Source organism: Tenrec ecaudatus, chromosome 7, assembly GCF_050624435.1.
Source record: "Tenrec ecaudatus isolate mTenEca1 chromosome 7, mTenEca1.hap1, whole genome shotgun sequence".
Taxonomy (NCBI): domain Eukaryota; kingdom Metazoa; phylum Chordata; class Mammalia; order Afrosoricida; family Tenrecidae; genus Tenrec; species Tenrec ecaudatus.
This window is the reverse complement of record NC_134536.1, coordinates 48,216,568-48,221,245: the sequence shown is the minus strand read 5'-3', so window position 1 is coordinate 48,221,245 and position 4,678 is coordinate 48,216,568. Positions and strand designations below refer to the sequence as shown.

The window sequence follows — 4,678 nt, the reverse complement described above, 5'->3', positions numbered from 1 at the left end:
ATGTGAATTGCGCTCGATCTGATCCTACCACACTGAAGCCAAACACTAAGGGGGTGCAACAGAACAGCAAGGGAATGGAGCGGTGAGGTCACCAGGGAATGCTGAAGATGGACTTTGAGGCCAGGATTTGGTACTCCAACAGACTGGACTGAAAAACACTCCTAAAGGCAAACAAACAGCCCTTGATCTAACTACAAGTTTTTCTTTCTTGTTTTGTTTTGTCATTGGTTTGTTGTTGTTTTGTTGTATATTGTTGCTTGGATTTACTCTCTTCTGTTTTTGTGCTTGTTATTATCTCCTCAGGTCTGTCTAAATAAGATAGGCAGGATGAACAATCTGGAGGAGAAAACAATGGGACTGAAAGTTCTGGGGGAAATGGGAGAGGGGCAGGTGGGGGGAAAGGTAGTGGTGTTAACAAACCCAGGGACAAGGGAACAACAAGGGATTCAAATAGGTGTTTAGGAGGGTGTAGGAGGCCTGGTAGGATGTGATCAAGGGTAATTTAACCAAGAAGAATTACTGAAACCCAAATGAAGACTGAGCCTGATAGTGGGAAAAATGAGGACCTGATGCCAGGGGCTTAAGTGGAGAGCAAATATTTTGAGAATGATGAGGCCCATGAATGTAAAAATGTGCTTTACCCAATTGATGCATGTATGGATTGTGATAAGAGTTGTATGAGCCCCTAACAAAACAATTAAAAATAAATAAATTTTAAAAATTACTGTTTGTAGTATTTTGTTTTGTCAGCCTTAGAAAATAAACTCAATGGCAAAAGAGGCCCTATATATGTAATTAAATTAAGGATTGATTTGTTTTTCTGGACTTTATATAATAGCAATACCCAAATGAGTAGTTTAAAACCTACAAATTAATATTCTTGAAGCTGAGGAGACAAAATTTGAATACATAGGTAAAGATTTCTCTCTGTGTTAGCTCTGGAGTGAGGTACTTAATCTTTTACTTGTGGGTAATCTTCCTGTGACTTGGTATTTTTCTATCTCTGCCTCACCATGTGTTTAATTAATTTCTTTTATATCTAAAGAGAAATCCACTCAAGACACACTAATCTTGTCTTATTAACATAACAAAGACAATCCATTCTCAAATTGAATTAGAATTCACCCAAACATCCTACAAAACTTCAATGTCATCAAATGTATTCCAACTCATAGAGACCTTATAGAAAAGAATAGAATTGGTCTCCAGGGAGTTCAAGACTAGCTCTTTAATGGAGGAGATCGCCCCATTTAACAACTGACTTTGCAGTTAGCAGTCCAATGTTTAACCCAATAAATCACAAGTACTACAACAACAACTATGGAAGTTAGGGTTAATAACACATATATTTTTGGATACAATTTGACTCATAACAAAGATCTTGAGGTGGGCGGATTGTTTTAAATTATCCTGTTGGGCCCTAAATACAATTACATGGATCCTTACATGTGTGACACAGAATATGAGAGCTGTTGTAGAGGTGTGACGATGTATATAGTGAGTAAGGAATGGCAATAGCCACTAGAAGTTGGGAGGAGGTCAGAAGAGAATCTCTACTGGAGCCTCATGTTCCTTAATTTAGTCAGAATCATTTCAGATTTCTGACTTTCAGTACTGCAAGATAATAAATTTGTGCTATTGTAAGCCATTGAATTAGTTGTAACTTGCTACAGCATAAGTATAGGAAGTAGGTCATCAAAATATTAGGAAAAATCTATAACCTATAATTTGACTTTTTCAGAGTAACAACATTTGTCTCTACTTTTCATATTCCTAAGAGCGCTGTGTGAGGATGGTGGTTTAGCAAAATTTTATAATTGACTATCCACTACTAAAAGGAACTGAATTGGATCAGTCAAGGGCCATTAGTTGCAAGGATCAGAAAACTACCTTGGCAGATTTAAGTAGAAAATGTATTTACTGAAAGGATATTGGGAACAGAAATGGTAGGCGCTGGAAAATAAGTAAGAACAAGAGGTCTAGATCTCAGCTAAGAGCAAGCTAAAAGCCTGCTTGAAAGAAGTTTCAGGAAGAAGTTGTTCTTGTTGCTGTACTGTGGCTCACATGGCCTATGAAGGTCCCAGACAATGGGCGCCATCCCGCTTACCTCTCCATAATGTCTATAGCAACTTAATGTTCTCTCACTTTCTATCAGAATGGAGTTGGGGCTTTTATGGCTACTACATCATAGCATTACTAACTCCTTTTCATAGTCGGAGTTAGGCAAAGTTGATTAGTTAATGGCGGCCAACCTGTGGCAAGCACATCCTGGTCGCAAAGGAAGCAGGGGTAAATGAGCACCTGGAGGTTCATGTGTAAGAGAGAGGTCTCTCTCTACAAAGGTGACAGCCCCCAATATAGAAAAGGCTTCAAAGAACCAGTGGCATTATGGATAACTACATGACTATTAAGAGAAACGAATATAAAATAAACGGATAGATTAGCAAGAAACCGAACGCAAGACTATACAAGGCAATAAAAGTGATATTTCTTAGACTTGGAAAGCTGCATCTCAAAACTAAAATAAATAAATAGGAGTATCACAATTCAAAAGGAATAAAAGTAATAAAACAAACAGCCAAGTTGTTGTTGAGTAGATTCTGAATCATAGTGAGCCCATCTGCTACAGAGTAACATTGCTGTATGGGCTTCCCAGGGCTGTAATCTTTACAAAGGCAAGTTGCCAGGCCTTGTTCCCGGGGCAACGCTGGCTGACTTTGAAGCGTCAACCTTTAAGTTAGTTGAGTGCAAATAAATTGTACTATTTAGACACCTTATAATGGCACGGAAAACATATAGCATTGATGATATCCCAACACCCTGCTTATTTATCCGTTCATTGAACTGTGGAGGCGTTCAGGTTGCTATGACATTGGAAGCTGTGTGTTTCACCAACCAGCAGAGGTACCACTGTGAACATGCTCCGGCGGAGCTTCTAGAATAAAAACAGACTAGGCAGAAGAAATAGGTTCTTCACTGCTGCTCAAGCGCTGGAAGATGGCCATTTCAGATCGGAAGGCACTCAAAATATGACAGAGAAAGAAATTCCTTCTCAAAGAGTTGACCTTAATGATATCAATGAAGCCAAACTTTCAGAGCCTTCATTTGTTGATGGAAATTCTCATTCTTTCTCAAACGAGAGGAAACAGCTGGACACATGCATTATAATCAGATGGCGTAATGCACAAAGTATGAATCTAGGAATATTGGCAGTTGTTAAAAATAAATGGGTCCTCTGCATGATGTTGCAGAAGCAAGGGGAACAAGGGTTGCTAAAGTAATTGTGGGGATAGTACTGGTTTAGCCTCAGGGACTACTGAGGTGGCCCATCCTTTCCTACCGCAGTTAAAAAACAACAACAAATTGAAATGGATCACTTAAAGACCCACATCCTAACAATTAATGAGCTGAAATAGATTGGTATTGGCCATTCTGAATCATACAAGCACATGGTTTACCAGGTTGGAAATGATGAAGTCAAGAGGAATAGGAACCCACTCATTATCAAAAAGAAGATTTCAAGACCATCTAAAGTGCTCTACATTGACGGATAAGATGTGTACAAAGATAAGGAAGAGAGTACTGATGGCAAAGTTGGTTAGAAGTTGGCCTGTTAGCCCAAGGTCTATAGTTTGAATCTACCAGGCGCTCCATGGGAGAAACACGAGGCGCTCTGCTCCCATACAGATTTTTTGTCTCAGAAATGGGCAGTCTTATGGGCAGTTCTACCCTCTCCTACAGCATTGCTATGAGTCTAAATCGACTCAATGGCAGTGTTTAACAGTTGCTCATGGTTTTAAGATCAGACTATATGGATGAGACATAGATGAATTGGCGCATTTAAATTATGATGTTGGGGAAAACATTGAAAGTACCGGAGACTGACAGAAGAACAACTCTCTTGGGAGAAATACATTCAGGATGCTCCTCAGAAGCAAGTCTATACTTTGTCTGACCTGCTTCAGACATCAGGAGAATCTATTCTTTGGACAACAATATCTTTCCTGGAAAAATAGAGGGTCATTGAAAAAGAAGAAAATGAGATGGATTGACACAGTGACTGAAACAAGGGGCTCAAAGATAACAATTGTGAAAATGACACCAGACAGTGTTTTGTTCTGGTGTGGATAGGATAGCTTGGTGTTGGTGCCAACTTCTGAGAAAGATGTGGCAGTCTGCATCTGTAAAGACTTCAGTTTTGGAACCCCTATGAGACGTTTTACCCTGTCGCATTTGGTCACTTGGAGTCAGAATCCATTTGATGACAGTGAGCTTCTATTTTTTGCTTTATGTGTTGTTAGGTGATGTCGAGTTGGTCCCGACTCATAGACACTGTATAACAGAACAAAAACACTCCCGTCTTATGCCATCTTCCTAATTAATCTTTTGTTTGAGCCTATTGATGCAGCCACCGTGTCAATCCATCTTTTCCTTGCCCTGATACTTTACCAAGCCTGTTGTCATTTTCCAGGGATTGGCCCCTCCTGGTAACATGTCCAAAGTACATGAGCCAAAGCCTTGGCTTCCTTGCTTCTAAGGAGTATTCTGGTTGGATTATTCTAAGACAGACCTGCTTGGATTTTTGGCAGTCCATAGTACTTTCAATATTCTTTGCCAATACCGTAGTTCAAATGCGTTAGTTTTCTTTGGTCTTCCTTATTTAATGTCAACCTTTCAT

At 39.5% G+C, this 4,678-nt stretch overlaps 1 pseudogene; it reads left to right on the top strand.

Annotated features, from left to right (window-relative positions):
• The first annotated feature begins 3,207 nt into the window (after positions 1-3,207).
• LOC142454004 (small nucleolar RNA SNORA66) lies at positions 3,208-3,347 on the top strand (annotated as a pseudogene).
• The last annotated feature ends 1,331 nt before the right edge of the window (positions 3,348-4,678 follow it).